We start from the raw sequence: 20646 nt of genomic DNA on the forward strand, positions 1-20646 counted from the left end.
GTGTGGGTAGGTCATGAGATACAAACCTATGGTAGCTGTTTTATTTACATGTTCATGTTTTAATCACTGGAAGCTATGCCATTACAGTAAAATTTATGTCATATTACATGCACCAGCTGCTATGGCATTTTTATTGTTTCTGACAACACATAAAACTCTGTTTGATTTCATTCCCTTGGTAAATATGTCCTAAATTCCACCTGGCTTTAGCAACCTCTAACCCTCAAACATTAAAATCTCTAAGGACACTTGCACAGTCTTAACTAAACCTGTCATGGCTCACAGTATTACAGTGTGTCTAATGTACCTGTGTATACAATGCAGCTCAACTATATATTGACTGCTTGCCTGAGAACTGACAGCAATTGTCAACATCTCTAAGGAGAGGAAGGTGGCACTCCTAAGCTAGTAGTTTTAAGGTTTGAGTACATTCTCCTGTGAGAAATGCTGAGATTTGCTCAGTGTAAGAGCTGCGCTGAGGAATGGTAAATGGTTCAAATGTATCGTAAAACACAAGGAAGAATCGTATAATGCAAAGAAGGGCAACTCAAACGCTTTAGCTAAACCTCAGTGCATTTTTTACTTAGTAACATTTCAATGTAGGTGTTAACTTCTGTGAATGATAGTAACATGTTTTCTGAAGAATAATTTATTGAGATCTGGCATTTATATGAAGTTTGTGATTCTTATTTGCTTTTTTTGAATCAGTGTATTCAACATGAATGATAATAATGGTTTGAATCGTAGTGTGCTTCATCTTCATATAGCCACATTGGTACAGAATTAAGCAACTGTAAAAAAAGAAACAATGAATAAATGAATCTGAAAATTAAATATGGAACATCATGTCAGAAAAGTTTCACAATGTGAATGCAACATTAGTAAATTTAACAATCACCAAATTATCTTGAATAATAGAAGTCCTAGACCAAATTAACACGTGTTTAAATAGTTATATTCATTACAAATATATTGAAATTAGCAGTACATCAGAAGTTACATATTTTTTTTTGAAAATAAATGAATCCAAAATGTGCCTGGAAGTATTTTATTGTGATTTGTAAATGTCACAATTCATAATGCAGTCACAGTTTTGAAAACTGTAGGTGGATTAATGCATTGCTCGTACTTTAGTGTATCAGAACATGGATTTCAGACAACAGCTGCAGAGAATTCCCCTGACTGAGAAGAATTACAAGTATTATCACCTAGATCATTAAACCAGGCTCATAGATTGCAGAATGGCTTCAATCAATTCATCCAGGATGACTTGAAGCCAGCTGAACCCCCTCCGTGAGAACTTGACTTAATTGGTCAATAAGTGGCAGGAAAAAGTGCATGCTATTTGATAAAATTACAGGCTGAGCAGGTGATTACACTTTGGAGAACCACTGAGAGAAGACTTTGGGTCAGCCCTTTTGAAGGGGGCCAGGATAATATCCACTGTTAAGTGCAGCCGTGAAAAATGTTGGCACACTTGGTGCTCAGATGTAAAGTGTATCCAGGTCATTCTTCAGCTGAGGGAGATGTGCACATCCATCATCCCCGGCCTCATTTCTACCTTAGCAATGCCTGTTCACCAATAACATCTCATGTTTTATGGCTTTATTCATTATTCCTCATTCCAGTGATACACCAAGACAAAAATTAATGTGTCAATAGACCTGTCTCACCAGAAACAGGCCCTTTGGCGCATTCATTTTTTATCTTCACATTACATGCATAAGTTTTCCTGTCCCATCTTCATTGATCATAAGTACTGGTGTAGTTAAACCACGGCAGGTAAAAACAGAATCTCCCAGAAAGCAATGTAGCTCAGAAGCAAAAGCTAAGAGCAAAATTGTATTTTAGCTTTCAATCCATACAGAGGACATCACTTTCTGATTACAATGGCAATTACAAATGTCAGTATACCTAATCATCCAATTAGTTTTAAATTTTAAAATAAGGACATTGTGGTGAGTGGCACACATTAACAATGAGTTGTAATTTCTTTTAACTTCAGTTTCACATTGGTTTTAAATAGTGAAACTATCATGGAAAGCAACAATGTACAACTTGCTTCAGAATGAAAAAATTGGTAGGTACAAAAAATACAATATATAGCACCAATACCATGGTGGAAAATAGCTTTGTTCAACACAAAACTACGATTACACAGGTGACAAAGCAGCAAACATAAATATTATTAAGACTAGAGGATAATACTGGTTTTAAAAAAAGATTCTCTTAAGTGTAATTTATAGTTAAAACTAATCTAATAAAAACCTAAAATTCATATCAGAAAATTGTTGCTTCTGATTTATTTTAAATATATAAAACCTTCTTTCTAATTGCAAGAGCAAGCCTATAGCACTTCCTTTAATTACTAATTCAGAGTGTGTATCAACTCTGTTCCTCGCAAAATGTGTTGTGCATTAATTCTGATTATGTACAAAACCCACCTGCAAGGAAAATATCTCTGAATTAGTAATGCTGATAAAATGAGCAGCTCACCTGGGGATTTACTGGGAAACAGAATACTGGACAGAATTAGAATCATGTAGCTAAGGCTATTCATAATGTCATTAACATAAAGGCAATTAAATGAGTTTTTAACCTACAACCTTTTATTGTTATTAATGAACATTGGAAAAAAAAACACGTGAGATGGGTTCGGTAATTATATGTGCACCAAGCTATGCAATAATGGGTTTAAATAATAAAAGCAAAACAAATGATTATTGTGAACATTTGTAGTAGTGAAAACCCAAAGGAGAATCTCAGCCATATTTAGTCACATGATGCTGCACCAAGAGGGTTAATTAAATGAGTTTTTACTATCATCAGACAGGACTGTTAAATCTGATATTACTGGCATTGTCAAAAGTAAATGTGGATTTTTATTTTGAGATTCAGAAAAGCTGTTTGTACCTACAAGTGAGCAGCCTTTCTAAGAAAACACAGGGAAAAAGTCCTTGGAGACTAGTTTCCATTCTTTTTGTCGAGCTTTTAATGCACTAAGAATCATTTAACAGTGTCTGTACTACTCCAGGCTCAACAGGCACACTTTTTAAATACAGGTCTGATGGTTTTCATGCAAATATTCTGTCAAGCATTGGTGCACAATGCATGAAATTTATGTTCCCATTCTGCAATCGTATGCCACATTTCTTAAGGAGGTGACCTTATTCCTGTGTTCACAGAGCAAAATATTCTCATCTTCTACGCTGTTAATGTTCAGTCCTTTTTATTTATTTAAACAATCAACTATTTAGCCCGCATTACAGATGGGTTACACTAGCCAACTTTAACCAGCCAAATGTTCCAATTACAACAAATTCAACAGTTTAGTTATATGCTCCTCAATGGTATGTCAAAGCAGCCAACATAAATAATTTTAATATGTGCATGGTTTGTTGCTGCATGTGATACATTGTAAAGTGTATTTTTAAAGTTAATGCCAAGTAAATGAGATCAAAGGATAATGGTTCGAAATTATTGCCATACAAGAAAGATGTTGTTTATAACTATGTAAAAATTCTTGGTGCTTTTTTTTCTCTGGCAACAAGTTCAATAAAGTTAAAAAGTGACAGTGACTCTTGTCTTTGCATTAATCATGATTTTTGTTTTCAAAGGAAATGGCCCTAATTGCATGTTATTGATTACTTCTGCAACTATGTTTGGGAAGGAGAGATCTATTGCTTTTTAAATGTGTTGCCAAGACAACAATGCCATCAGCAGAAGTTGTGTATCTTTTGTTTACTAGGAGATCGGTTAGCTCAGATGGCTGGATGGCTGACTTGCAATACTGGATGATGTCAATTGAACAGTCTGTGTTCAATTCTGGTTTCAGTTGAGGTTACCATGAAGGAATCTCCATCCGTACCTGTTCTGTTACCTGAAGTATGGTGACCCTCATGTTAAACCACTACCAACCATCTCCCTTTCTGACAAGAGAAGAGCCCCATGGCCTGGTGGCTTTAGTTCATATTCACCAATGACCAGAAGAAGGGACATTTCCAATAAATCCTGTCTATGATGTATATCTGTGATTGTTGACTGAAGTTCATTTTAAAATAATATAAAAACTCTACCTGAACACTCAGATACACATAATTCAGGGTTTCTGCTCATGTTTTTCATTTGTAGTGAAATTTCAATTTCCATAAGCGAAACATTGAAACATACAGTAAGAAGAGACCCTTCAGCCCATCGAGTCAGTACCACCATTATGCATATGAGATCATACGGGATACCTACTACTCTCTTCCATTGAGAAACACAGCAAACACCATCCTGTTAAAATATTTCATTGGGCCTAAAAATAACAGTCATTTTTTTTACAAGTACACTAACTACTTCGAGAAATAAGATCAGTACGATACTCATGCTGCAAATACTTAGCCAACAGAAAGGTTGAATTAATTCACAAAAGTTAAAATATCAACTTCAGAATTCATTTCTCATATAGTTTAATAATATCAATGGCATTCTGAGTCTAGCTGCATCAATTGGAGTGTAGCAGTTCAAGAAGGCAGCTCATGACAACCTTCTCAAGGGCAACAAGGGTCAGACAATAATTGCTGGCCCAGCCGGGGATGCCTACATCCTATGAATGAGTTAAAAAACATCTTTCAGAGAATTTGTTGTGTAATTTTCAAAGTGTTGGAAATGCCCAACGATTTCAAGGGCCAAGTGCTTGAAATGGGATTAGAATAGTTAGATGGTTCTTTCTGACCAGAATAGAATTGGTGGGCTGTAGACTAGCTAACTCTGTACTAGGTGCAATTAACAATGTAGGTAAATAAAATGGCAAAGTCTATTTTCATTGCAGCTTCTAATTTTCCTCAACCAAGCCCCATCTGTGAAGACCATCAGATCTGATGTCCATGACAGTTATGTGCAAATCAAGGCAGGAATTGTGGGCCACCAAATTACTTAATTTCCATGCCTTCCACAAATGATTCCACCAATTGGAAGCCACCAGGTTCATGGATTTACTAACATTTTGATGATGTATAATTCAAAAAGCACAAAACTGAATGATGAAGATGGCTACATTTCTGCAGACATCTGTCCCATTCGCCATTTTTGTAGTTTAATATGAAACTTTGTCACTTGGTTTTTTTTGCTCATTGAATTAACTCTTGTTATTCCACCTAACACACCTATGATTCCAGCTCATTTCACACAGAAAGAAATTTCTACTTTTGTCATAGATGTACGACCTTTCAAGTATGTGGAATTAAAATGTTATTATTAATGAGCTAACAAGCTGGACTGTAGAAATAAAGAGCTAAAGGTAAGTTGTGAATGTTAGGTTATTTGTATGAAGTGTCAATTCACTTCAAATGACCAAAACTGAGACAATTTGGCTTAGTTCATGAAAACCCGCTGCAAAATTCAGTTGATTTGGACTTTACACGTGACCTTAAAGTGGTAGGCTGCATGCAGAGAGGGGCTTTTCTTTCTAGCACTGAGACCTGAATCTTCCTATTTATTGTTGTTGTTATTATCATTTACTGTCTTTGTTGGAGATTTTCATGCATGGTTTCCCATCATGGCTGATGGAATCCTCTGCTGCTCACCTCATTAATTAATGGCCAGCATGGTGGCTCAGTGGTTAACACTGCTGTCTCACGTTGCTGGGCACCTGGGTTCAATCCCAGCCTCAGTGGAGTTTGCACGTTCTCCCCGTGTTTGTGTGTGTTTCCTCCCACAGTCCAAAGATGTGCAGGTGAGGTAGATTATCCATAGGGTTACAGGGTGGGGTGGGTGTGGGTGGAATGCTCTTTAAATAGTCAGTGTGGATTCAATGGACTGAATGGAGTGTAGGGATTCAATGAATTATGCATCCTGGTTCTATGATGCCTGCCTTGTGGAATCATACAGTAACAGAGGCGTAAGTCCTCGGGATTTTGTGCCACAAACACCATATAACACTACAGCTGCATATTGCTTTAAATGCTGTGAACCAGGAATTGCTCTTTGTACTCCACTGCTCAACATGTCTTTGGAAAGAACATGCCACAGAAAGGCCAACTGGTATCCTGCTTCCTCAAAATGGACCTGGAGTTGCTGGCAGTTAGGACAGTGAAGAAGAGGGATACCTGCTTTCTTGGGACTGGCAGAGGAGGCCACAGCAGCAGGCACACTCAGCCTGAAGCAGGTAGTGAGGTCGACCAGTGCAACTTCACATTTTAAAGGAAATGACGAGTAGTGCCAGAAGAAAGTTAATGATCTTCTATGCTCCACAAAGGTAAATGTCAATATTGTCTCTCTGTGCTTCCTAACACATACCCTAACACTAACATCACCAAGGTTAATGTTTCACAACTCTCACCACTGCATGCAGCATCTCTACTCAACAGCTTTTTTAACCTTCTAAACTGATAATGCTCCTGCCCTCTGTGCTTCCTCTCACATGGGTCGCCACTCCTGCTCCTGCATCACCAGCAACAGATCCTCGATCCACTTTTATCTCATTCAGTCCTTACCTTTGTATCACTGCAGTAGAAAATGTTTCATAACCATGGAAAGAAGGGCAAGATCAGCTCCTCACATTTATCTCCTCACCCCCAATAATGAGATGATATTTGGAATGGATAGAGAAGATCTCGATTGCTCATGTGGGAATGCCAAAACCTCCTTGTGGAATTAGCTTCATACTGCTGTGCTGCTTTGCTCTCCCATTACCACCACTATTAACTCGTTCTTAAGATAAGTAAGCTTCCAACCCTACTGCCCAACAAATGGCCTGTCTCTTCTTCTGAAGGCACCAGTGGTGACCACACAGCCACCATCTTGAAGAGGCCAGTCCTTCAGCTCCTCCTCCCCAACTGAGGATGAAGTCACAGATCCTGCAGAAGATGCATTAACTAGGCTGCCTCCTGCACCCTCTATTAGCTCATCAGTGCCACATCTCCTCGGCTGGTCAAAGAGACCGTTGGCATTTGAAAGATTGTCTGAGAATAGATATCTGCTCAGACCTGTGCAGGAAATTATCCCACGGTGTCAGTCATTAGCGACTTTGTACTAATGCACAAATGGGAACAGCAGGCACGTTTGTCAGAGACACTCGGTAAACTGGATTGTAGGTTACAGGAATCCACCAACGTTAGCTAACTCCGTCAAGTGTACATCTCACTATCTCCATTGACAGGTTGGTAACCATGGAAAGCTAGGTCCAGCAAAATGCCCTGTAAGGGGCGGCATGGTGGCTCAGTGGTTAGCACTGCTGCCTCAACAGTGCCAGGGACCTGGGTTCGATTCCAGCCTTGGGTGACTGCCTGTGTGGAGTTGGCACATTCTCTCTCTGTGTCTGCCTGGGTTCCGCTCCGGTTTCCTCCCACAGTCACAAAGATATGCAAGTTAGGTGAATTGGTCATGCTAAATTGCCCATTGTGTTCAGGGATGTATAGGTTAGGTGCATTAGTCAGGAGGAATAGGTCTGTTACTCTTCAGAGGGTCGGTGCGGATTTGTTGGCTGAAGGGCCTGTTTCCACACTGAAGGGATTCTAATTCTAAACTCCTGAAAGCCCAGACCATCCTGCACTCCATCACATTCGCCTTTACTGCTTAGCATCAGCGGCAAAGTGAGAGAAGAACAAGGGACCTTGTCCGTAAACATTTTCACAGTCATTAATCTTACTCCAATTCAGCAGTGCATGCTGCAAAAATGCTGGAGCACCAGCAAATCTGGATGCAGACCATTAGTGCTAACTTTGGAGGACTTTTTACGTCTCATTATGTCAATAAGAGTAGGCATATACACTTGAGCATAGATTCCACGCTTGCCAATCAAGCATTGCATAAGCATTCAGTTTGCCTATAGATCCAGCAATATTTCAATATATTGCTGTCTACTGCCCATTTTCCATAGCATTTGAGGATGAGCTGCTGAGCCTTTGAATGTTGCACGAGGAGGCGCCATGCATCTACTCTCTGGGTCAAGCACGCCAAACTGTGGAAGCAAACTTACCTACTGATCAATGTGATCACTTCCTTCATAATCAACTTTAAAGGAACCTCTAAAAAAAGACAAAAATTCTTGGAAGAATCCTTTTTCTTTTGTCTCTCTTGCAGGGCTGAAGATGTTGTCTGAAAGATACTGCTCAGGAGTAAATCTCAAACATGTATGGATTTTTTTGCCCTGTTTACTTCCAAGGCACTAAATTCTGAATAACAACACTTTTGTTTCACCTATAAATATGTTGTTTTCTTCAGCTGCTGCACACCATAGTGATTTAAGGTGACCTTGTACCCCTTTTGTGCTGTTGTCTTTCCCATTAATCATCCATTAATAGCCTATAGTCACACAACAAAAGCTTCAAAATGTGTTAATAATCTATTCATGAAATGTAAGAAGAAACTGATATGCCATCTTACTTAATACCATATTGCTTTATCGTTAGGGCTAAAGGGTTTCTTAATGTGACTTCTAACTGTCACACTTAATTTGTCTATTTAAAAGAGAGCAGTGCTTTTGTTTGTTGATTAACAATACACTATGTCTGTTTCAAACTGCAAGCATTGAATAAAACATCCTTCTTTCAAAGTAAGTACTTATTAGTTGCCTTTCATATTAGCAAGGTACTATCCCTGTACAATTTAATAAAATACATTTGGGAAGGAGAAATTAGCAGGGCTCCAGTGGAATGGGGCTAACTGGCTAGCTCTTTGAAAAATACAGTGGGCCAAATGGTCTCCGTATAAATTGTATCATTCTATAATCCTATAACATAATAATTAAAATATGTCTAATGCTTATAGGGGACAATATTTCAAATTTTACAGAATTATCAACCTAATGGCCTGTTACGAAATTAATACAAAATAAACCCAATATTGGTTGAGAATTTCATTTCAACATGGAATAGCTGAGCTGAGTAGCATAGATTCATTTGCAGAAAAATGAGATAAACACAAGGAAAAACAATAGATGGGTTAACTGAAGATTCAGCTTGGGGAATGAATAATGAAGAGAGGTGGAACAAGGTGTAAATGTTGATGTGGACCAGATGGCTTCAAATGGCCAGTCTTGGTGCTATAACTTCTTTGTATTTCCCTGTAATCTTAAGGAGTTGATTATTTATTGGATATACTTAAGTTCTGATTCCTCTGCACGGTAGCAAATAAAACAACCTACTTCTGATACATATGCATTCATATCGAATATAACATCGAGATATTCTAATAGAATAGCTTACCCAAGGTCGACACATGAAACTCACAAAGTATAATCTTCATTAGTAATAAAAATAAACACAAAAATCCAATATCATCTCAGATTCTTCAAATAATTGAAATAATACTGTGATTTGGACATTTATTAAAAGTAATTTCATCTCATCAAACAAGAAATTATTTTTCTGAATACAGTTACTGTTTTGAAAAGTGGGAGTAAAGGTATTTTACTGCAATAAATCTGTAGTAAGGCCTTAGAGATAACTCCATTTAACAAGGACTGTGAGCAGTCCTCTTATGTCCATCAGCTCAGTAAGGCTGCCACAGAAGTGCACTTCTACGTGAAAAGAAGAACATGTTAGGTGGACTCAAGGGAAACAACATCGAGCACAGAAATTTCTCTGTGTTACGTCCAACTTGTACATTGAATCAAAATTCCCATGACAGCTAAGACAGGTCAAGGGTTGTTGTCATTGGGTACAAAAGGACTGAAAATGCCTCATTAGTCTGGAGTCTAATGGAGTACAAGTGCAATAGACTTCACATAACCAAATACAAACCATCATGAAGTGTACAGAAATCCAAATCATTTTATGTCAAGAACTCAGTCCAAGCATCCAGTTTTGTTAAGTCTTTCAATTTAATAAAAGTGTTTAATAAATGTAACTTGTCGAAAGCAAACTGCCTCGTTCCTGATTTTAGAAATAATCTTAATTGTAATCAATATTGTGCTTATGTCTACTGCATGGGGTTTGTAATTATAACTTAAGGTCTTCTCATAAATTACAATCCAATTTCATTCTTATACTCTATAGCCTGCTTTATGTGATAGAAGCTAAATAAATTTGGATCACAATGGTTCCGAATTATCATGATTTGTTCAGTTACCTCCTCCACTTGTAAATCAGTGATTAAAGGAAATTTCCAGATTGACTACTGTTGTATTTCAGATCAGTTCATGAACAGAGTGTTAGATATCAATTATTAATTTAATGGAAGTAGTTGCACAGTACTGTGGCGCTGTTCTTTCAGATGCTATTTATTGACTTAATTTTGAAATATCTATTTACGTGGGTCGTAGTCCAAATGAAACCAGATTACTTATGATTGGATCTAAATCTATTCTTAGGTATGCAGTTTTCTCCAAATTTGACCCGAATGAAAGAAATGTCAATTTCCACATGATGGTTTTGAAACGAATATATGTATCTAAAAATCTGTGGAACTGCATGTCTGAGAGAGAGATGCATGCGAGAGAAATATATTTTCTCCTTTTAACAACTCACTGAAAAATGGAACATTTTGCAATTTTTGCACTCAGTGTTGACATTAAGCGCTCCCAGGTCAGGTTGAGCGTGGGTTAAGTACAAGGTGCCTTAACCCCAACCTCAGAAGACTACTTACTTCTCTTGCACCAGTATATTTTCATTTGATCAGCCTTCCCCAAAGCCTGGTGTAGAGGTGTAAAGAAAACCACAAATGAAGGAAGGGCCCTCTGAGCTTGAGCAGTTAGTGTCAAATACATGGTCGCATTTTGTTTTGCTATTTAGTTTTTCATCTGGTGAGACCTTAATTGAAGCTGAGATTAAATTCATTTTAGAGAATGATGAAAAGTCACAGAGCTAAAAAGTTGTCAGAGCTCAATATGGGCTGGATGTGAGTACTGAATTCAGCAATAAAGGATATACTTTAATCTGGTGTATTTCCAAAACTCAGTATCAGGTTTTATTACGTCAGAAGAGAAAAAGCCAACCACAGTTCTGAAATATATACTACCAGCTTACCCAATAATACTGAACTACAATCATTGATGGCTCTGTCCAAAAATCCTCCCAATTTTCTATATTTAATTCACCATCGTCAGAAATGCTGAACAGATAATCCAGTTTGGCCTCCTCCAACCTCTCTCAACATCATAGATGCCATTTTTAAGCTAACTTGATTCACTGTACGTAATACTAAGAAACAGCTAAACACACTGGATACCTCAAAAGCAATGAGCGCTGATATTTAAGATAGTGGAGAAAGATGGGCGTGTGCAATTCAGAACAAAAGCACATCAGTAATGATCCTATTGAATGGCAGAGCACCTTGAAGAGCGAAACGTCTTACTACACTTTTATTCATTCACGGGATGTGGGCAACACTGACTATGCCAGCATTTATTGCCCATCCCTGATTGTCCAATGGGCAATTGAAAGTCAAACATACATTGCTATAGATCTCGAGACACAGGAAGGTCAGACAATAGGTAAGGACAGCAATTTCTTTCCCTAAAGGACATTTGTGAACCAGATGTGTTTTTTCTAACAATAGACAATAGTTTCATGGCGATCATTAAACTCTTAATTCCAGATATTTATTGAATTCAAATTCCACCATCTGCCATGGTGGGATTCGAACCCAGATGCCAAGAATATTATCGGGGTTGCTGGATTAATAATCTAATGATAATATCACGAGTCCATCACCTCCCGCTTCTGCTCCTAATTCGTATGCTCATAATATTTTGGCAATAGTACTGAAGGTGTATGCTCCAGCATCTGCAGTGTCCCCAGCCAAGCTGTTCCAATACTGGCATCTACTTGATAATGTGGCAAATTGTCCAGGTATGTCTCCTACACAAAAAGCAGGATAAATCTAACCAAGCCAATTACTCCCAATTCTCAGTAAAGTTATACAAGGTGTCATCAACAGTGCTCTGAAACAGCACTTGTTCAGCAATAACCTGCACATTGATGTCCAGATTGGGTTCCGCCTGGACCATTTGGCTGGGGACCACATTACGGTCTTGGTTCAAGCATGGACAATAGAGCTGAATTCCAGAGATGAGCACTTGACATCAAGACTGCATTTGATAGTGTGACATCAAGGAGCCGTAGCAAAAGTGGAGTTAATTAATATCAGGGGATAAACTCTCCAATGGCTAGAGTTATGACTAATGCAAAGGAAGGTTATGGTTTTTGGAGGTCATTCATCTCAGCTCCAGGACAACTGTGTCGGAGTTCCTCAGGGTAGTGTCCTACTAGCTATCTTCAGTCATCAATGACCTTCCCTCCATCATAAGGTCAAAAGTGGAGAATCTCCCTGATGATTGGACAATGTTTAGCACCACTTGCAATCCTGAGACACTAAAGCAGTCCATGTCCAAGTGAAGCAGACTTAAACAATATCCAAACTTAGACTGATAAGTAGCAAGTAACATTCATACCACATAAAAGCCAGTCAATGACCATCTCTAACAATAGGGAATCCAATCACCATCCCTTGATGTTCAATGGCATTACTTTGCAGAATCCCTCTGAAAACATCTGGGGGTTACCATTGACCATAATCTCAACTGGAGTAGCCATACAAATACTGAGGATATAGGAACAGATCAGAGAGATCTGGCAAATAACCCGCCTCCTGACAGCATGTCCACCATTACAAGATAAACATGACGGGAATGTAATGGAATAGTTCCATGTGCCTGGATGAATGCAGCTCCAACAATACCCAAAAAGCTCAGAATAAGGTTGTCCTTTTGACTGGAGCATTCACTCCTCCATCACCAATGTTCAGTAGCAATAGAGTGCACCAACTACAAGAGGCACTGCAGAAATTCACCAAGGCTTCTGAGACATCACCTTCAGAGTTAATCAACGTTTTGGGCATAAGCCCTTCATCAGGAATGATTCAGGCTTATGCCTGAAACATTGTTTCTCCTGCTCCTCGAATGCTGCCTGAGCGGCTGTGCTTTTCCAGCACCACAGTCTTGACTCTGATCTCCAGCATCTGCAATCCTCACTTTTTCCTGAGACATCATCTTCCAAACCTACGAGTAATACCACCTGGAAGAACAAAGGCAGCTGATACCTAGAAATACCACATCCCATATGTTTCCTCCAAAACTCTCACTATCCTGACTTGGTAATATATTGCCGTTCTTCACTCACACTGGATCAAATTCCTGGAAGTCTCTACCAACAGCATTGTGGGTTTCCCTATCACAAATGGACTGTATTGGTTCAAGAAGGCTGCTCACCGTCACCTTCTGGGGAAGAGATAGAGTTTCAGCCACGATCATGTTGAACAGTGAGGCAGGCTCGATGGGATGAATGGCCCACTCCTGCTTCTATTTTTAATGTTTCTATACTCCTCAAGTGTATTTAGGGATGAACAATAAATAGTCGCTCAGCCAGTGAAACTCACATGCCCAAATAGATCAAAAATGAATTATCACTGAAATGCAGTAGCTATCTGCTAAAAAGGGAAAAACAGGAAAGGTAATTGTTGAGACGGGCTGAGACTGGTTTAAAAAAAGAAGGGGTTCTTCCTAACCTGATCACAAGAATCTGCTCTCACAGGTGGATATAACCAAGAATACAAAAATCTTCCATGATGTCATGGTCCATATTTATTCACTAAATCTAAACAATAACTACATTACGACAGTGACTACCTTTTAAAAGTATTTCAATGGATATAAGGAGCTTTGGCACATCCTGAGGTCATGAAAAGCAGAACATAAATGTAAGTCTTTTTTCTTTAACTGAGAACTAGATTTTGTCACGTGTGAGACCTGACTGCTGGCAGAATACATGGCCTGCTGAGGTTTGTTCTATTGATCTCTGTATGATCTTCAATTCAGCAAATTATCCTTTTCTGTCTTTCAAATAAAGAATATTCCTGTCAGTCTAGGGAGGGAGCAACCCTTGGTGCAGCGTTGATGTTAGGTATAAAATAAATCTTTAATAATTGTCTCACTGAACACTGTGTGAATGGTATTGTTGGACTGAACCCCCCTTTACTGAAACATAACTCTGTCTCTCAGTTCAAGAGAATGTCTGCAAATAGGTTATCAGCTCATAGTAAAAATAAGGTTGCTTTGTCTTTTCTTCACGGGCGTTAAATCCAAATAGAGGAAAATAAGGCAATGTTGATAACTCCCTGTAATCTCCCCCACCTATATAGATGGTGATTTACTATCATCAGCACCGGGAGAACACGTGTACATCCTGTGTAAGATCAGACAGCAAACAAACTGTCCATGTGAAACTTGAAGCCTTGGGGTTCAGTACACTTCCAGGCGGTAAATCAAGCAATGCTCCCATGGGTCATGTATGTACCCAGCATTAACATTTATATGGCATGCATTGGGTTATTGTTACTCGGTAATTGAAAGCCATTTTAAAACAAAATATTTTTGAACATACAACTTTGAAAAGCTTACCAAGCATCGTTTATATATTGGAGCCACTTACCCACCTTCAATATTTACATCAGCCTGCTGATCAGAGATCTCAAAGCATTATAATGTAGTTACATGCTGAAATTACATTGGATGTCTAAGTATTACAGAAATGTATGAGTTCATTCTGTGGGCTTGTAAGATGATTACATTCTATGTTTTAAAATATTGACAGTATATCAGTGATCTTACTCTGCATGATCATAAACCAGTGTTAAATTGACTAGCTATTGCAGTGTTTAGTATAATTCCAGACAGATTATATATAAACTCAAAGATGGGGTTTTGATACGGACAAAATAACGTTGCATTTGATCAGTACTGTGAAGACTTTCTCAAGGTCAGTAGTCCAAGATATGGAGAACATAATAGAAAGGCACTAATAAAAGCAAGTTATTAACATACATTATGTTTGAGAAAATGCTACATATTTAAATTTATAATATTGTCACAACTAGAACTACTTTATTGTCTGACTATTGTTATGAATCTGCCTATATTAAGACACTTAATGATTCTGTTCATCAGAATTCAGTGCAACATAATTGGCATGGTTTTCCACACAGCAACTTACAGTAAAATTTGATATCTTGTTTTAAATATTTTGTGTAAGACCATAAGAGATAAGAGCCATTCAGCCCATTGGGTCTGTTCAACTATTTAATGTGATTATCTCATTGTGGCCTCAGCTCCACTTTCCTGCCGGTGTCCCCCATAAACCTGGACTGCTCTACCAATCGAAAATCTGTCCAACACAGCTGTTAATCTACTCCATAATCCTGCTCCATTGCTCTCTGGGGAAGGGAATTTCAATGATTAACAATCTTCTGAGACAAAAAATTCCTCCTTATCTCCATCTTAAATGACAGACCCATTATTTCTAAACTGTGCACCATCACCACCCCCACCTACACCTCCATGTCCAGCTAACCTCACAGGAGGAAATTTTCTTTCACTGTTCACCTTGTCAATCTCTGTCAGAATCTTATATATTTCAATAAGATCGCTGTTCTAATTGTCAGTACTATTCCAGACTGCAATGAGTGCAGGCTCAACCTCTCAACCTTTCCTCACAGTGCAAGCCCATTGTTCCAGAAATTAGCCTGGCGAACCTCAGATATGGGGCAGCTTCTGTCTGCTGCAGTTGAAGCTGAGACATCAGCCATCAGACGTCACATCACCCATCCAAGTGCCAACATGGAGTTGGCCACTAATTCCATTCTGGAATGAATGAGCTCCAAGCTCCGCACGATACTCCGTGCAAAGTTGAAAGGCAGCTGTCTTCCTGCTCCTTGACAGTGACAACAGGCTCTGTGGCAGGCTTGCCAAATGTACCAAGCATTGCCTGAATGCATGCCCATCAGCCTTTTTGTGTCTGCCACTCTGCTGCTGCTCCCCTCTTAACCTACAAAAGAGACAGAGGAGTGTCAGTGAGTTTGTTATATAGATTTATGACAGTGTGTCTATCATAGAAATGTCCTGCACAAACAGGTCATTTGGCCCATTCTAATGCACCTATCACTATGGGCAATTTAGCATGGCCAATTCACCTAGCCTGCACATCTTTGGACCATGGGAGGAAACCAGAGCACCCGGAGGAAACCCACGCAGATATGGGAAGAATGTGCAAACTCCCCACAGACAGTCACCCAAGGCTGGAATCAAACCTGGTACCCTGGTGCTGTGAGGCAGCAGTGCTAACCACTGAGCCACTGGGGAATGATTTTGGCCAAAAGGTTATGATTGGTGAAGCTGCTGCTTTCATCCTTGGAGAAAAGGAGACTGAAGATTGGTTTAATGGGAGATATACAAAGCTATGACAGATTTAGGTACGAAGAAAAAGCTTTTCACATTAAGCTGATGGTACAAGAACCAGAGGACACAGATTTATGATTTTGGACAAGGGTTATGGGGGGATGTGATGAAGAACATTTTTACACAAAGGGTGGTTATGAGCTGGACTTCACCATCTATGAGAAAGCGAAGAATAATCTCAAAAGCAAATTAGATAGAAACTGGATGGAAAGACTGCATGTATACAACAGGAGAATGGAATTGACTGAATTACTCTACAGAGAGCAGTGGGTTCGATGGGCTGAATGGCTTGTTTCTGTCTCATAACAAATGCATTGCTCATGGATACAAAGTTTGCCCATAAAGTTGATAGTGAAGAAGAGGACGGTAGACTATAGAAAGACAGGTCAGGTGACCAGAAAGTGGCAAATAAGACTCAACAAACAACAAATAGTAGTATCTTCAGAATTCAAGAGGAGCCTTGGAAGACATGCCCACATTTCTCTGATGGCAGCAGGACAGATTGGCAAGGTTGTTTGTGAGGAAAATGAGATAATGTCCAATATTAACCACAGCCTAGGCTTAAGTAAGGAAAAGTTATGTTAGATTTGTATCCACTTTGTTTAGTCCACAGCCAGAGAACTTACATTTCTGATTCCCACATCACAAGCCTGGAGGAAGAGCACCTCATCTTCTGCCTAGGAACCCTCCAACCACAAGGGATGAATGCAGATTTCTCCAGCTTCCTCATTTTCCCTCCCCCCACCTTATCTCAGTCCCAACCCTCAGACTCAGCACTGCCTTCTTGACCTGCAATCTTCTTTCCTGACCTCTCCGCCCCCACTCCCTCTCCGGCCTATCACCCTCACCTTAACCTCCTTCCACCTATCGCATTCCCAGCGCCCCTCCCCCAAGTCCCTCCTCCCTACCTTTTATCTTAGCCTGCTTGGCGCACCCCCCTCATTCCTGAAGAAGGGCTTATGCCCAAAACGTCGATTCTCCTGCTCCTTGGATACTGCCTGACCTGCTGCACTTTTCCAGCAACACAATTTTTAGCTATATACTACCAAAAACAAGGGACCAAGCACTGAGCATGCAGAACCCCATTAGAAACAGCTGACCAGTCACACATAACCTGTTGACCATTTGACCTTGCACTCTGCCACTGAGCTAATGTTAGACTCAACTTAACACATTCCTTTGGATTCCATGGGCTTTTGCTTTTCTGGAAAAAAGTGATGTCTGCAGATTCTGGAGATCAGAGTCAGAAAGTGTAGTGCCGGAAAGGCACAGCCAGTCAGGCAGCATCCGAAGAGCAGGTGAATCAACGTTTCGGGTATAAGCCCTTCATCAGGATCCATTCCTGATGAAGGGCTTATCCCCGAAACATCAATTCTCCTGCTCCTCAGATGCTGCCTGACCTGCTGAGCTTTTTCAATGCTGCATTTTTTGGCTTTTACTTTTCTGACCAATTTGCCATGTCAATACCATGCAAATAATGTAAATAGATTACCAAATGTGTTACTCTTATTGATCCTCAAAAATTCAATCAAGTTCATCATATGTGACCTTCCCGTGACAAATCCTTGTTGACTGTCCTTGGTGAATTCTTGTCTTTCTAAATGATGATTAATACTATCCTTCAGAACTTGCACCAATAACTTAATCTGACTGGCTGTTAAATGTTCAGTGTATCCCTTTCTCGATGTTTAAATTACATTGAAAGACTATCTGAAGGCTGGAAGCTGTGAAATGTAAGTGCGACAGTTGCAGCAGTGTCATAGAGTCCTACACCATACAGACAGGCCCTTCAGCCCAAACTGGTCCATGCCATCCAAAATGTCCATCAACGCTAATCCCATTTCCCTGCACTTGGCCCATATCCTTCTAAACCTTTCCTATCCTTGTATTTGTTCAAATGCTTTTAAAATGTTTTTTAATGTACCCGCCTCAACTACTTCTGCTGGCAGCTCTTCCATATGCGAACCACCCTCTGTGTAAAAAAGGTTGACCCACTAGTTTCCTTTTACTCTTTGCCTTCTCACCATAAACTGATGCCACCTAGTCCTCAATTCCCAAACCCTGGGAAAAAGGCAGAGTGCTTTCACCCTATCATGCCTCTCATGATCTGATACACTTCCATATGATCCCCCCTCAGTCTCCTAGGCTCTAAAGAGAAAAGTCCTAGCTTGTCCAGCCTCTCCCTACAACTCAGACCCTTGAGCCCTGCCATTATCCTTGTAAATTTCTTCTGAACTGTTTTCCAGTTTAATAACATCCTTATTATAACAAAGTGACTAAAACTGAACACAGTACTCTGAGTGTGGCCTCACCAAGGTCCTGTACAACTGCAACATAACTTCCTAACCTCTATAGTCAATGCCCTGACTGATGAAGGCCAGTGTGCCAAAAGCCTTGTTCAATGCCCTGTCTACCTGTGTCTCCACTTTCAGAGAACAGTGCACCTGAATCCCACTACACTCCTTAAGGCCCTGCCATTCACCATCAAAGTCCAACCTTGGTTTGTGATAAGTAAATGTGTGAGGGTGATGTGGAGATTTGGGATTTTAGGCATGACACTTGATTGCTGGAGATTGTTCATGAGTGAATGGAAGGGGAGTGGACCATTTAGCATCCTATATTCCTGATGGTGTAAATGGCAGGATTATGGTATTTGAAGATATATTCTCTGATGTTGACCATTGATGTGGGGCCATTAAAATGGTTCAGGCTTTGTATGCAGAATCCTGTAAGCTAGACTCCTGACATTAAGCCACTTTCTCTAATTAAGTTTCAAGTGCTTGCCTGGAGGACCTCTGTAGGAATAAAAAGGCATCTCTCTTCCTTTGCATTTCCAACATTAATGTCCCCAACATAACACTGAAGAATCTGGGAGTCTTCATTAAGCAGGATGTCGCTCCCAATCACTGCCAGCACATGCTGCAGCCAGAATGAACCTCTCTTTGCAGAATGGCAGCCTGGCTCTATGAAGGTCAAGCTAACGTCAAGAGTTGAAAAGTGTGGCACTGGAAATGCACAGCAGGTCAGGCAGCATCCAAGGAGCAGGAGAGTTGATGTTTTGGGGGCATAAACCCTTCATCAAGTAAATGTCAAGCCTTGCATGAACCTAGTCTCCCTGTTAAGCTTGCAATTAGTCACCAGTGTGTTTAGCTCTGATTTGGGTGCAAAACCCATAGGCAGCACAAAATAATCAACTATCACAATCCTGATGGGTTTCATCCAGATTTTAGTTAATAATGTTTAAAGAAGTCCTCCCTTACATATGGTAGGAATTCATTACCCTCTTTACACTGTTTTCCCTCTAAGTTAATGTAATCAAAGTCCCTTCCAGTTTTTAAGGCAAAGAAAGATAAATTTTTGGACAGTAAAGGAATTAAGGGTTATGCTGAGCAGACGGGTAAGTGGAGCTGAATCCATAAAGAGATTAGCCTTGATCCTATTGAATGGTGGAGCAGACTTGATGGGCCAGATACTCCTGCTCCTATTTCTTATGTTCTTAAGTTATGTTCTTTCATATCTGTATATTTTCTAAAATGTACTCAGAAATTTGCTTCTCCAAGTCCTTCTCACTGTTTGCAGGTCTATAGATAACTTCCAGACTCTGCGTGGCAATCAAGGGGTGTGCAAGATTGCTTGAACCTTGCTGCCTGCCACAGCTAGAGGATAGTTACCAGTCAGGATGGTGTTGATCTCAGAGGCCAGTTCCCCAATCAAGCCATACACCATCCTGGGCTTGCAGCAATATCACTGCTCTTCCAATGTCCCCGAGTCAACCTCCAGGAACTGCATCTCTACCAGCGCTGTGAATGCGCCACCCAATCTGCAGCCCAGTTCAAGAAGGTAACCCACCACCTCCTTCTCAAGCACAAGTAGGGAGGAGCTACGAATACTGAACTTACCAGTGACATCCACATCCTGCAAAAGAATTTTGAAAATGAATACAGGCAAAAACATTTACTATCACTTCCAATTTGTCAAATCAATAAATAATATAAAGCTATTGGGCTGCATAACTGTCCTTCCCCCAAAACAAGAAGGAACTAAAAATGCTTAACTATTGTATAAAAATCACTTCTCCATTGTGAAAACATTCAAGCTTTCACAGCAGAGATGCATTTCAGTAACATGTCCATATACTCACAAGGTTGACCTTTAGTCTTCAGCCCTGAGTTCCAGCTGTCTTTGGAAGATACCCTGGAACAAAAAGCAGAGAGTAGCAGCATGTACACACAAAATTGTACAATGTGGATGATTAACAGAAAGAATATGGTTGAAGGGTTGAAGACATGAGATTGCTGAGTACCTTTCCAAGTGGACATGTTTCAGTAGTCACTCATATTTATTAAACTGCATCACTGACTATCATAGTCTGGGAACCCCGCACTGCCCGGTTCTACCTCCTTCCCAAGATCCACAAGCCTGACCACCCT

The 20646-nt window shown here is 39.8% G+C and overlaps 1 protein-coding gene across 1 annotated transcript in view; it reads right to left on the minus strand.

Moving 5' to 3' along the window:
- LOC122554165 (barH-like 2 homeobox protein) overlaps positions 1-20372 on the minus strand; it is a 35228-nt gene extending 14856 nt beyond the window's left edge. The window contains exon 1 of the mRNA XM_043698759.1: positions 20358-20372. The gene's annotated coding sequence lies outside the window, so the exon portion shown is untranslated. The remainder of the gene's footprint in view (positions 1-20357) is intronic.
- Positions 20373-20646: the final 274 nt, after the last annotated feature.

This window comes from Chiloscyllium plagiosum, chromosome 11, assembly GCF_004010195.1.
Source record: "Chiloscyllium plagiosum isolate BGI_BamShark_2017 chromosome 11, ASM401019v2, whole genome shotgun sequence".
Taxonomy (NCBI): domain Eukaryota; kingdom Metazoa; phylum Chordata; class Chondrichthyes; order Orectolobiformes; family Hemiscylliidae; genus Chiloscyllium; species Chiloscyllium plagiosum.